At 34.9% G+C, this 14259-nt stretch overlaps 1 long non-coding RNA gene across 1 annotated transcript in view; it reads right to left on the bottom strand.

Moving 5' to 3' along the window:
• Positions 1-14259, bottom strand: part of LOC105074787 (uncharacterized) — a 455371-nt gene that overhangs the window by 168552 nt on the left and 272560 nt on the right. The window lies entirely within an intron of this gene.

Below are 14259 nucleotides of genomic sequence, written 5' to 3'. Positions count from 1 at the left end.
GGTTGTCTTCAAAACTAATGAATTATTCTCTCCATAGTACTATTAAAAGTGCTAGATTAAATTTGAGAAGTCAAGGAAGGCTTTCCAAAGGATAAAACATCTAAGCAGATATTTAAAACATGAGTGGACATTAGCCAAGTATATAGTTGGGGAAATACTGATTTCCAGGTCAGTTATTGGGGGAAGGTTCAATGTGTCATTCCTCCTTCTGGACTGTAAGACCCTCCAAGGCAGGATCTGTGCTTAATGCAACACTGTGTTTTATCATAGAGCCAGATACAAAACAGGCGACCAAAAAGTTTTGGTAAAGGAAGGAGGGAAACAGAAAGGAAGGACAGGATTTTAGTACTTTAATTTTCCTCTTGTCAATTCTCTTTAATGGGACATTCTTTAAAAGAGTTCATTTATGAAAGATCTCTAGACTATCTCACTGCAACCAAAGGGCACTGGTCAAACACACCATTTATCAAAAAAAAAAAAAAAAAAAAAAAAAAAAAAAGAGTGAAGAGTTGTAATAACAGTGCCAGCCAATTTCAGAGTGAGAAGAGTGAGAAAAAGGCAGATTCATAATTAATTTACTCTATATTTATACCATAGTAGCTAGGAGCTGCTAACTATATGTATATATACATAAGATATATAAATATACATATATCATACATATATATCCCTAATCTTGCAGATAATATAAGAAATAAAACATTGATAATAAAAGTCCCCCAAAATACATCTTGAAGTGATTACAGTACTCTCTGATTGGACTTATGTATTAATTGAAAAAAATCATATATTCGAGGGTGAATAAAACATGAATCCTGACCTCCAGGATCTAAATGCAGATCCTCCAGGATCTAAATGTTGTTATAGAGAACAATGATTATTTCAAAATAAAAACCTATGGGAAATTTGAGCAGAGGGAGAATATATCTGTCTGAAAAGATTACAAAACATTCATTGAAGAAATGATCCTTGTACTGGGGATTAATGATAAGTAGGAGCTGAACAAGAGAAGAAGAGAACAAAATATATTTTAAATTTCATGAGCAATGAATCAGAGGGGGAAATATGGAGATGGCTATTGAGAATTGTGGTGGCCACTGGTGCTGTTTACCAGTATCTGTTTTTGTTCCCCGTGTGTGACATGATAGGCTGGCATTTCCTAGCTTCTCCTATGGTTATTAGAGCCAAATGACTAATTCCAGCCAGTGTATTGTGAACTGAAATGACATTTGTCATTTCGGTACCATAATATTTCATTGCTAGTGTGAGACCCTCTAAAGCTCTTTCCACTCTTTCCCACGATTCAGAGACTGGCAACATTTAAGAAGATGGCTACTCCCTTAGGTTGGGGTCTTTGAGTGACTGCAATGAACAGAGAACACCCTTGCTGACCTGAAATGATCACATAATATGTGTGAGAAATAAATCTTCGTTATCTTAAGACACTCCAGTTTGGAGTAGTTTGTTACCATATTTTAACCTAGATCATGCAGGCAAGTACAGAAACAATGAGATGTTCCACTTGATAGACATATGAGGCATTTTTAATGAACTAGTGATAAATAAACTTGGAGGGTAAACAAGTCAATTTGCAGAGAAGCATGAAGATTTTGGATTTTATTTTATAGGCAATATAGAGCTATTAAAAGCTTTCAAACAGGGAAATATTATGAAGAGAATTGTGCTTTAGCAAAATTAATCAAGCAGGACAGAGGATTGCCTAGGAAGCAGAAAGACACTTAGGAACAGGGAAACAAGTTATGCTATTGTGAAAAGCCTAGAAGTCATGGGGTTTTAACTAGGGTGGCAGTAGGAACCCATTTGGCAGAATGAATGGAACACGTAATTTGCAGGTGTTGGCAACCAATGAGGCCCAAAGATTTATAAGTCATTCCAAGATTTTTAGCTTGGATGATTGTTAAGATGGTACCACTGCCACTTAAATAGTAAGCAGAGAAACAGGAACAAATCTGAGAGGAAAAAGTACAAATTTAGATCAAGCACGACACCCAGCTGGCAATGTCCAGCAGAAAATTGGAAACAAACTGAATATAGATTTGACAGTCATCTGGGAAGTGAAGCCACAATACAAATGAGATCTTCAAAGGAGAGAGAAAAAGGAAAATCAAAAAGAGAACTTTGATATAGCAAGAAAGGTACATTTCCATAAAGTCAAGAGATGAGGAAATTTCAAGGAAAATGGGGTGATTAACAGCACCAAATGTAAAGACAGATTTAAAATGAAGATTTTTCTTTATTAGATCTGGTCACTTTCAAGAGAGCACTTTCAGGTGATAACTACAGTTAGCAGGTGATAACCAGAGAAGGTAGCCAATATTCAAAAGACTGTGAGGTAAAGAGCAGAAAACAAACTGAGGTTGTAATCTCTTTATACAGCATAAAAATATTTAGCAGATAAAATGAATGAGCTAAATTATTACATAAGAAAACGTGATATATCTAAAAAAATACTGAATGAAAAAGTGCAAAATTATACATATTGTATGATTTACACCTATTAAACATACAAATAAAAAAGGCATTTCTTGTTTATGAGTACATATATGTTATTTATATAACATAAATATAAATCCATGAAGTGATAAACAGCAGTTACATCTAGGGAAGGAGGCAGAAGGGATGGGGAAGATTTAGCAGCATCTAGATATTGTTTCTTAAAAAAAAATCAGAAGCAAAACAAAAAAGATATGAGTAAAGAAAATGTAACCTGTAAGATGTTAAATAGCGAAAGAAAATAGTAGCTTGACAGAAAAGAAAATACAATGAAAATAAATATATTTACTTTTTCAAGATTCCAGGAGACTAGAAAATATTTGTATGACGGATAACTTATTTCTGTCAGTAAAGACAGACGTTGGAAATAAGGAGAAGATAGATATCAGAATCCAGAAAAGAAATGAATGAAAGATCATTATGTGTAAGTAAGGGTTAGGCTTAGAGAGGAGAGCAATGCTTTCTAGTATCACTTTATTTGCTGTTATTTTCCTCTACAGATTTTATGCTCCAGCCAATGTGAGCTCCTCACTGCACCCCTAACTCTGCTTTTCTCACCTTTTTTGCCTATCTTTCAATATTCTACTCTAAGGTCAACTAGGTCAACTATTCCATTAATCCTAATTATCTTGTCATATTCTACACTTTTTTAACACTTTTTTTCTGGCTCTTGCCATAGTTGGTTATTATTGTTTATTTTTTTCTAATCTGTACATGTCTTACCTCCCTGAATTTGTCAGAACTCTTATGTACCAGTTTCAAAAAGTACCTAACCTAATTTGAGTGGAAAATGAATTTACTGAAGAATATTAGAAGGCTCAAAGAATCAACAGGAAATCTGAGAACCCATCTCAAAAAGGAGACAAGGACCTAGGGAAGTTAGCCAGTGGCAAAGGGTGAAAGATGAAAGCAATCTGGGTACAAGTCTGCAAGTGGCACCACTGCCCCTGGATTCTCAATCCCAGGGCATCTTCTTGAGTAATATCTCAACCACTCCTCAATTTTTACATCACTTCCTCAATATTCTAGTTCTGGGGACCAGAACACTGACCACATCCCCGAGCTCCAACCCCCTATGAGTGGGAGAGAAGAGGGCTTCAGCTCTACTAATCAGGGGCAAAAGGCAGATTTCTGCCAGGATTTACATAAGTGGAAGATTTTTTTCCAAAAAAAAAAGTTAATTAATTAAAGAGCTGTTCAAATTTAGGCAGCAATAAATGCAGCAAATATACACTAGATGCTCATATTTGACTGGGCTTTTTCCATTTTGGATTTCCTAATATAAGTGCTCAATATAAATTTACAAAATAAATAAAATGACTAATATAGTAGGCATATATTTAATTTACATAAAAAACCAAAGAAAAAAATTTTCCACTAATACATTTTTTATGTTATGATGTCACAGATAGATTTCTGATTTTGGACCTATATAAATGTATTCTGTGACCTTACAGAAATTATATTCTCCTCAGCTTCAGTTTCTTATCTGTAGAAGGGAAGATAATTCCCACCCTGAAGAGTTTTTGTAAGGACCAGAACACACATTACTTTCTTAATATGGTGTCTGACACATGGAGAGCACTCAATAAACAGTAGCTATTATTTTCACTTTCCCCATTAAAGATGAAGAAGAAAAAGTTAATGATATTGTCTTTCTTGTATGTTAGACCATAAACCAGAGAGGGTAGTGTAATACTGAGGTCAACTGCAAGCAGAAGGGATCCAGACTTCTCAGATTCAAATCATAGATAGGTCACAAGTCAACAAATTAGTTGGGTGATCTTGGGCAACTTACTTAACCTTGCTGTACCTCCACTTACTTATGTATAAAGTGGAGATGATGAAGCTGATGGTAATGATACTGATGATATGATAATGTTGATGATGGTGAATATGATTACGATAACAGAGTCTCCCTTAGGGTTGTGAAAATTTAGTTAAAACATAAACTGTTTTGGTAAGTATTAATGCATTTATATATATTTTAGACTGTATGTTAACTATTGTCATTAGTAACAGGGTTTTTATTTTTTAAATTGTAGAGTTTCTCCCCCCTTGGTGGGCTCAGTCATCTTCAGGACAAGTCACAAATTTGCCACTTGACTGCCCTTAGGATAGTTAAGGATAGCCTCTGTGATCATGCAATAGCTCAAATTAATTATACTTGCCCAGAAAAGGAAGTACTCCAAAGCTTGTCCACATTAGCACAGTGATCAAACCACAAAGAACATTTATATTCTCTTGTTCATTAAATAATGAACTATTAAGTACTTACTATATGTGTCAGATACTATTAAAGACCTTTGGGACACAGTAATGAACAAAAGCAGCAACATCTTTGTTCTCATGAACTTTCCATTTCTCATACAATGTTAAATCAACAAATTACATGCTAAATTTTGACTTGAACATTTCAGACCATGCTCCTAATAAACATATGACTTAGATATAAAATAAATTAAAAATCCCCATAGCTTTGGAACTGAGTACATTTCCTTAAGCTAAATCACCTTTAATTACTTGCCAATTCTAAGATGCAATGATCCCACTAAGCCCACTAACAGAAAGCAGAGATGTGACTCCTCTATGATTATAAACTATCTAAGAAATTTTAGTATTCCTTGACTGTGTGGCACTCTTAACTATTTTACATATATTTGACTAATTCTCATAATAAGCCTACAAGCTAAGTTCTACTATGAGCCCCATTTTATGCATGAAGAAACAGAAGCAAGTGTCAGGTTGGGAACAAGTAGCAGAGCATGATGATGAACAGGAGGTGCCCCCAATCACCACGCCATATGAGCACCCTCAGCAGGATTTAAAGAATGTCCACCAAGCTCCATGTGCTTCCCCATCCATGGTATTCCCCATTCCCATCTATGAATCTCATGGTTATCTTGGATTTAAGTTAGACTTCTGGTGCTCCATGACTTACTTCTGGTTAGATAAAGCATTTGCTTGGCCTTTACATGATCCTCAAATAAATTTATGAGAGACCCACAGACTGGTGTTTTATTAAGTTCATGTTCTTGATATACACCAGAACTATTAGCCTTCTGTCTCCACCCCATAGCTACCACCACATCATTACCAGCCTCAACCCTATCATTGCTCCAAAAGATAAATCCTCAAAAGGAAGCTATACTTCTAAATGACACTCGCCTTCCCTAAAAGACCATGTGGACCAGTTTGATAATGGCTTGCATCCGTATCTTCCTCAGTCATCAACAAAAACTCAATTTTCCTGGATCATTCAACAGCCAGCCTCCCTTTTCCATGTATTTCAGAATCTAATCCAATCCTCAACCCACCCAACTCTACACTCTTAATATGTCCTCTGAAAGTCATGGCCTGCCATCAACAAAACCACCTCCATTCTAAATACAAATTTCTAAATATTTCATTTATCATTTCTCTTTAACCAAAAGCTAGCTTTCCCATGAGGCTCTGCTCCCCCGATTCCCTCTTGAGTGGTGGACATGTCCTTCTCACATGCCACAAAACAGAGTCTGAAAGTGAAGATGTTCCCTTTGCTCTTACTACTTTCAGAAAACTTCCACTCCTTTTCCTTCAAAAACTCCAACTCTTTTCAACTCAGGCCATCAAACATGTAACGTTATCTTGTAGTTGTCTACCAAAGTTTTGTCTATTCCTCCTATTTTATTGGTTCATTTATATAAAAGTGTGATTGGGATAGATTCAAGAGAAAAATGGAAGACACAGATTGAAAACAGTGAATACAGTTTTAAGGAATTTTGCTTTAAGAGAGTAGAGAAATGATATACCTAGAAAGGGCTGTGAAGTTAAGAGATTTCATTTGTTATTACATTGTTTTACTTTGAATTTCACGATGGGAAAAATAATAGCATGTTTATATGCTGGTATGAATTTTTCTGTAGAAAAGGGATGCAGAAGATGGAGGGGTAACTTTCTAGAGTCATATCCTGAGTAGATGAAAGAGGAGGAATATACTTATGTGCTAGACAAAAGTGAAAGACCTGGCCCTAGAGTCTGACTCACTGTCTTTCTCTACTCATATGATCAATCTTATTTTAGTATCCATATAGATGATCCATTCAAAACCCTGGCTCTCAAATCCTTTAGGCAATTATCTTGTCTTCTCTCTGCTTCAGCCACCATTCCTATAGTCCTATCCCACAAAGTGTACATTAAAATTACTTCTTTGCCTACAAAGCTCCTCCTCCCTCTATTGTAACCTCTTAGCAAAACTCCAAACCTGGTTAAATTACACAAAGGAATTTTGTGTCAAAAAATTACAAACACAAAGCCACAGTGAATGGTTTCACATAAATATATGAGCATAAATATCAAGTGGACTCTCAGGAAGCTGGGCATTCTGATTATGTATTTCCCAAGTTAGTTCATTTTCCCATTCTCTCAGACAATTTCATGCCTTTTCCCTTAACCTCCAATACCTCTTCCATTTACTCTCTCTTAGCTGATGATTCTATCTCTAACATTAATGAGCTTTAATATTAATGAACTTTAATTTTAAGAAACTACCAACTTTCCTGCAAATATTTCAATATACATTTGACCTATCTCCTGATAAAATAAATGAAATGTCCCTGCTTCTGGGTTAGTCCAACTTCTCCATACAGTGCCTAAGTTTCATTCCCATTTACCTCCTTCCCTCCTACCTTATCTAATCCTGTCTACTGGACTATTTTCATCTGCATACAATCATCTTGTGATCTTCCTGTGTGTGTGTGTGTGTGTGTGTGTGTGTGTGTGTGTGTGTATATAGTATATAAATTATAATATGTTATAATTTGCATTTTATATTTAAAATATAATATTTATATATTATATATTATTTATAAAATAAATTTAAGTATTTATTCAAGCCCAATTGATACCTCTTTTGTTAAGGTCACCAACAAGCTCTACGTTGCCAAGCCAATAATCAATAAATGATCTTTACCATTCATTACTTCTTGTAGAACTCACCACAGATGATCACCTCTCTGTTCTTGGAATTTTCATTTGATTTGCTTGATATTACTACACTACTGACAGTCTATTCTCTTGTTTGTACTCTACATGTTAGCAAGACTTTAACCCTCTCTTTTACTCTATTTACAACCACTTCTTAATCTTCTTATCTAACCCCATGACTCTCAAATTTGCATCTCCAGTCTCATCCTCTTTTTTGAAATCTACGTTTTTTCATCAACTGCCTACTCAATATTGCCACTGGACATCTCTTAGTTTCTTAAATGTAACATGACTAAGGCAGAACTATTTCATCTCCCCAATTGTTTCTCAGTTCAGTAAATTACATCATTATTGGTCCAGTTGCGTAAAACAAAAACTTAGATGTCATCCTTGAAAATTTGCCTATCTGCTTTTTTTTATCTAGTTCTTCCTTCAAAGTATAACCTGAACCTAGTCACATCTTGCTACTCTCACTGCTACTGCTGTATTCCAAGTACCCTTCATCTCCCTTCTAAACTCTTATAAGAGCCTCATAACTTACCTCATAGCTTCCACTCTTTCCCCTACACAGTAGCCAGATAGAACTTTAAAAATCTCCATCGTATCACATTTTATTACTCACTTATCTCAACTCTTCTCACAGCTTTTCAGCACAGTCAGAACCAAATTAAAACTCCCAATCCTTGCCTTCATCATTCAGCTCTTTCTATTTCACCAGTCTCCTTTCCTATTTTGTTCCTTCTCGCACACTACAATTTATCTACAGCGTCCTTCTTACACTTCCTTGAATACATCAAGGCTTATTCCTACTTCAGTACCTTAATGCTTGCTGTGCTCTTTGTCTGGAACAAACCCTTGATCTTTCAATAACATGTTCCATCATTTTATTCATGTCTGTATTCAAAGATCATGAACTTAGAAAGGATTTCTTTGATCAATCTGTCTTTGACATCTCCCCCTTTAATTTGTAATTCCTTTACGCTAATTTATTTTTCTTAATTTACAACTACTAGAAACTACATTAAATAATTTGTTAATTGCGTTTTCTTCCTGTCTCTGTCTCTAGTAGTATTAGCTCCATCAAGGCAAGAACTCAGTGCCTAAAACAACTTCTAGCACTTGCAGGCATTCAATTGATTACATTAAATTAGAGCGTAAATGAACGACTTTAATTTTTAAAAACGCTTTTTATCTGGACATTTCAGATTCAGAGTTTTATTCTTCCATTACAGTTAAGTTTTACCTTAATAATGCCTTTTTTTCCATTTTATATGGCACCTAGTTTAAAATTATTTTGTACCTAACTCCAATGATTTCTTCTTTAAAAACTTAAAGGTCATAAACAAACACTGAAGATGAAAACTAGCCAGTACTATAAGTTGAAGAGTCTAAGTAGATGTTTCAACTTTAACGAAGTCCTTGCCAACTACAAAATTAGCCTGGCTATTGAGTCTTACAGAATAGTACTTAGAATTCTGCTAAGTGTTAAATGTAATTTTACTGAATTCAGCAAGAGAGAACAACTTGAATTGCCTGATGTCACACAGTCAATAGACTTTCAAGAATACCTATTGTATGCTAAGAATTTGTGCTGGGCATTTGTGTTATGTGTGGAATATAGAAACGATGAAATAAAGTTCTTTACAAGAAAAGTTTGTAATTCAGTTGCTGCTACAAAACACATGCACACAAACAATCCTTAGAAACATGTCCAAAGTACATACAAATGAACACACTTGAACTAGTAAAGTGTATTAGGAAAGGATAGGGATAAAACCAACACATTATTTTAAAAAGGGGCCACTTTAATCATAGAGATGAATTCTTTTAAGTTGTTAAATGAACACAGCAGAGGACTAAGTGCTAAGTGAACGTAGCAAGAACGGTGTGATTTTTCCAAAAGAGAGAATGGTAAAGTCATGTGGAAACAAATACTGTGATCATCTAACTTGAGGAGAATTCAGAAATTGTGTTGTTTAGCTGGGGAATAGGAATCTTGGGAAAGGAGATTAGTGGGATACTTGATACTGGGAAAGGAGCTCAGATTCAAGCCAATTTTCACCCAGTTTTCAAAATCAGCAAGAAGATCCCAAAGTTGCATGTAGTAAATGAAGTCTGAATATCCGCAGAGATTCTCTATGGTTATAAGGATTCCCAGTCAGTAGGTCTCTAGTCCCCTTAATGGTAAACTAAATAACTCAGACCCTCCCATTGATGGCAACCAAAAAAGCTGGATAATTTTTTTTTTAATTTGAAAAGACAAATATGCTTGAAGGTCTAGAAATCTACTTCAATAGTGGAAAATTCCAGAGCCAGGTTCTCAGAAAACAGAGGTGTGGAGATGAGCCCAGCATCCAGGGTTAATTTACCCCTGAAGATAGCTGCAATTCCTGGAGCGGGCCACTGAGAGACAGAGGGACACTTTTACTCTCTCACACACGCTAAGATGTATAAAAGCACACTAATCCTAAACTCAATGACATTTTTACAAACCTAACACCTTTGTAACCACTACTCAGTTTAAGACTCAATATTTCCTCACCCCATAGATTTTCTCCCATACTTCTTCTTCCTTGTGTAACTGCTGTCGCATCTTCCATCACAATCATTTAGTTTTGCTTGCGTTTGGACTTCATACAAATGAAATTTTTGCAGACATAAACATGTCAAAATGAGGTCATTAGGGTGGCCCCTAATCTGAGCAGTGTCCTCAACCAGTTTTTTTTTTTTTTTTTTTACTTTGGTATGGCAGCCCTAGGAAACTAATAAAATGCGTAGCAATGACTTGGAGGCACTGGAAATATCTAAAGCGGGCAAAAATATAGGGGTTTCTATCTTTAAAAGAAGAGAGGCACATCAGAGAAGTTCCACATTTGTCTAACTCTTTCCCTGAAGGCATTTTTCAGTTTGATGCCACAGTACAGGTAATAGAGCTCAAGCAGGAAACAAGATTCTTAGCAAATCAATGAAACATACAAGAGCTGGAGTTTAGGACTGAAAGAGCAACTATAAATTGAGAGAAAATATAGAGAAGAGGGAACTGAACTATAGGGAGCTCCCAAAATGCACACAAATAGCTATAAAGCATTAGCTGACTCCAAAACAGCACGTGTACTCCAGAATTAAGCAACATCTGAGAAGCTAAAGAATTGAGCAAAGATTTCAACAGCTCCCTGATGCTGTGGAGATAAAGTTTGGAATTCAAGTCTCACCAATTTAGAGGAGCTTGGTAAACAATTGAGATTTTCACCAAAACACCAAAAGAGCCACCCCTGCTACTAGGGACTATACTAAATTAGATCTGTCCTTACAAAGTCTAAAATCAGCTCCACAGATCACTGCAATCCACTGCTTCTCCATCTGCCCCTTTTTACCCCTTTGTTATTCACAATGTCTAGCATCCAATGAAACATGCTAAAAATACGATTAATTGATTGGAAATAACTGAAAAAAAAACAGAAAATTAGACTTACAGATGGTTCACAATCTCAAATTAGTGAAAAATACTTTAAAATATCTCTCATAAATTTGTTAAACAAATAGGGAAATGGCTATAATGGAAGAAAATGGAGAATTTCAATAGAGAACTGAGAGCTATTTTTAAAAATTCAACGATGGCTATAACAGTAGGTTGGACACAGCAAAAGATACAGATTGAGACTGAAAACCAGGTCAATAGAAAATTCAAACTGAAATATGTCGATTAAAAAAAAAGAACAAAAGAAAAGAACAATGGGACATACAGGACATGGTCAAATATTCTGTCATGTATATAACTGGAGACACAAGAATAAAGAGATAGAATGTTAAACACAAGAAATATTTGAAGAGATAATGCCCAGAAACTTCCCAAAACTGATCAAAGACTGATTTAGGAAACCTGACGAACCTCAAACAGGCGTTACCAGGGAAAAAGAGTTCTCATCAGACTTGTTGATTTTGACATTTTTAAACTATATGTTTAGTGCTTACTCTGAACCAAACATCAAGGACATATCACTGAATGGGTAGTATATCCTCAAAGAGCTTGCAGTCTAACAGGAAAGACAAAGGTTAAACACTCCCATATTCAGTTACTGATTAATTGTGTAGAGTGAAGAAGAATAAGGAATCAAATATAACTTCAATTCGAAATGAGAGACTGAAGATTATAGCAGTTCTGAAATGAGTTATACAAATACAGAGAAAGGGATAGATACGAGAAGCACTAACATGGACCTGAAAACAATCCGTTTAGATAAATAGTTAAACAATGGCTAAATAAAGATTTATGATAGAGCTACATAACCATTTCTTTCTTCCTTCTACCACTAAAATATTTTATTTCATAGCAGACATTTTTCTTGAAAATTTTGGGCAAGTGACTCTCAAATCCATATTCCTCTTGCCTAAATCAACCTTGCAGGAATGTACAATGCTTTATACCCTGGAAGATTTAACACATCCTTGAATGATGAATATGAATATGAATATAATCAAAACCAATATTTTTATTATCTTTTGTAAAGTACATAAAGAAATATTACTAAAACAACATAATATTCATTGGATAATCACTATAAATATTTTATCTACCACATTAATGACAAGACTACTTGTCTACCGAGCTCCTGAGCTATTTAGGCTCAAATTTTTTGACTTAGGAGAAAAAAGGAGCAAAGGAGGGAGAGAATGAGTCACCTTTATGCCAAGAATGAATCATATTCTTCTCCCCCTAACTAACAAAGGCACCAAGTTTGAGTTACTTTTTTCAATTGCCACATCAGAAATATTTCAATCACCTATTAAAATAAACTTTTCCCATTTCTTCCAACAATAGGAAATCAGCATTGAAATTTAAGAAAATAAAGAATAGTTTAATTAAGAGAACAAAATCATCAATAATTATATACCCAAAGACAATTGCTGTTAGCTTTTGTGTACTTTCTGCAACCCTGTAACAAATGTATTAATCATACTAATTCATTAGGCAACGACTGGCCTTTTTTTCTTTACATGGATTATATATTTTTAAAAGCATTTTCCAATACTGTAAATCTCACTTTAATGAATTATACTGCATTATGAAGACATACCATAATTTTTGTTGAATTCACTATTTTTCTAGTTTTGTCCCCAATTTTTCATGATTACGTTATTTGGAACTGAAGTGCAGTAAAATTATCCACTTGAGATCCATAAATTTAATAATTTGTATTATCCTTTCTACTACTCTTAAAAATAAATTAAATGATAGAGTTGTTTCTACCTTGAGCTTTGTGTTTAAATAATCTTTTTTTTTAAAGCTGATATTCATTTCAAAAGCCTTTATAATTTCCTCTTTTTAACACAAAAGTTAACATCTAGACATACTCTTTAGCAACTTTTTTTTCATTTAAAAATGTATACCTGTTGGAATATTTCCATTTCAGCATTTCAGTACACAGAAAGTTCCCCCTCCCTTTTTCTTCACAAATGCAGATTACTACATTGTATGCTGCAATAAGTAGCCTAGTAAACCATCACGTTAATATGCAGAAATACATCGACAGGAAAGATTTCCAGAAATATGACTGCTCGGTAAAAGTATAAATACATTTGTAATGGGTATTCACTCTTGTTGAATTTGTGTTAAAACACACATACACATACACACACACACACACACACACACCTGGGAGTATACACAGAAAATATCGATGCAACTGATTAAGTTATATGGAGACAGGGCATGGGGCTTGGTAAATGGAAAACAGCATGGGATTAAAATTTTGCATATTTCATATTTCACGTTTCTATAATTTGTATTTTTATTGTGATCCACTATTGTGAATAGTGTCAACTATTCAAAAAGTAAATTTTAAATGCCTACCTGTCAATATCACCCAACAACCTCAACTCTTTATTCTAGCAGGACAAAGGTTTAAAGACTATTACGACACCCATACTGGAACACATACGCAACCCTGTGCTCTAATTCACTGGGTTTTGTGACACGCAGAGTTGTAAAAAAGCACCGCCAATTTATACAGGATACAGAAATGGCTAGACTGAACTGCAGAAGGGCGTGGAAGACTAATTCTAAGGCTTAGACTGCAAACAGCCAACTAGATGTTCCCAAGTCCCGAACTTTTACAACGTAATTCTAAAACAAATCATCCCTGAGAGCATTTTCTTATTAGTGTCTATTGCTGTGAGAGTGTTCAACAATATAAATTGAGAACTGGTCCCAAGTATGGGATATAACCATTTTAAAGCAGCTCTTGTCATAGTTTAGGGCAGGACACTCTAGGCAGAGCATGAAGTGTTTCCCACAGTGAAGACAGTGGTCAGTGATTCTAGGAAGAATATCCTCTACACAGCGATCCCTCTCTACTAATATTAGATTTGGGGGGCTTAAATTTAAAAAGAGGAGGTTTGGGAGCAATTTTGTATGCCCTAGGTTGAAGCTTTTCCTCTCCATCTCCCTATTACTCTTTGCCCAGCTCAGACACAGAATTAGAGGAAACACATGATAAAACCGTCATTTAACTCCATAATATCACCATGTAATGACTTCTAAATGTGCAGCTTTTTTCTTTCGTTTTTCCTGTTTTGAACCATTTGGTCACATATTAAATCCAGCAGGGGTAGAAAAAAGCTGCACATTGACTTAAGAAAAGTACCTAGGGAGAAAAAATAACTCTTGTTACAGAGATACAAAACGTGCCAAAAAAAAAAAAAAAAAAAGCTATTAGAATTGAAAAGTTTATTTGCCCAAATTTAGTATACATATATTCAAACAGATAAGTGACCTCTACC

The sequence above is a fragment of the Camelus bactrianus genome, chromosome 3 (assembly GCF_048773025.1).
Source record: "Camelus bactrianus isolate YW-2024 breed Bactrian camel chromosome 3, ASM4877302v1, whole genome shotgun sequence".
Classification (NCBI taxonomy): Eukaryota; Metazoa; Chordata; class Mammalia; order Artiodactyla; family Camelidae; genus Camelus; species Camelus bactrianus.
Note: the sequence above shows the minus strand (reverse complement) of the source record. Positions and strands in the feature narration are given on the sequence as shown.